This window comes from Macrotis lagotis, chromosome 4, assembly GCF_037893015.1.
Source record: "Macrotis lagotis isolate mMagLag1 chromosome 4, bilby.v1.9.chrom.fasta, whole genome shotgun sequence".
NCBI lineage: Eukaryota > Metazoa > Chordata > Mammalia > Peramelemorphia > Peramelidae > Macrotis > Macrotis lagotis.
The window spans coordinates 138,539,574-138,540,683 of record NC_133661.1 but is presented as its reverse complement, the minus strand read 5'-3'; positions in this window follow the sequence as shown (position 1 = coordinate 138,540,683).

Genomic DNA, 1,110 nt, shown 5'->3' with positions numbered 1-1,110 from the left:
CAGAGCCCTACTTAACAAAAAGGTAAAAAGTCAAGAAATAGACTGGGAAAATGAGCAAACAATAGGGAAAAAATACTGACCATAGAAAGTTGCTATGGTGACAAGGAAGATCAAAACAAACACTCAGAAAAAAACAAAATCAAAACTTCTATGTCCAAAGTTTTCAAGAAAAATATGAACCATGAAAGAGTTCAAAAAAGATTTTGAAAATTAGGTAAGAGAGATAGAGGGAAAAATGGGAAGAGAAATGAGAGTGATACAAGAAAATCATGAAAAAAGAGTTAACAACTTGGTACAAAAAGTTTTTTGATAACACAGGTTGTTTGAGTGTTGTGAATCTAGAGCCTAAAAAAATTCTCACCTTCTACCTGATTATTGATGCTCTATAATTCTTTGCTTGGGTATAGAGCAACTCATTATACAATTAAAACTCAAAAAGCAAGTTTTTAATTGGGAGAGAAGAGAATAAAAGGAAAGTTTATACAACAGAAGGGTAGTTAGGTAGCACAGTGGATAGAGCACTGGAATCAGGAGGACCGGAGTTCAAATTTGACCTCAGACACTTATTACTTACTTAGCAGTGTGACCTTGGACAAGTCATTTAACCCCATTGCCTTGCAAAATCCAAGAGTATACTACAGAAACACAAAATGGTCACAGAAAGAGGAAGTTGGGTGTATATACTAATGATAAACTTTGTTTATTTCACAATCTTTCCTATGGCTGATACAGTTTTAGAAATTATCTTAAGCATACTAAAAAAAGGTGGAATAGAAGATTGATAAGTATTCCACTATTTATAGTCTTTATAGTCTTAAAGAATTGTTTGAAAGATTACATGGTTTGCTCAGGATCATACAGCCAGTAGCTATAAAAAGGCAGGATTTGAATCCAGATCTTTCTGATTATAAGGGTAGTTCTCTAGCTACTATGTCATTCTAACTCTCCATGCATATATGAACCCAGAACACAATATAAATGGATGCATATTTACATACAAATAAATATACACATGAATATATACATATATGGTTGCATAAATGCACTGATCAACCATTGAGGTGGCAGTGAATCTCTGTCCTTCAAAATTTTTTCATTACTCATGTATAG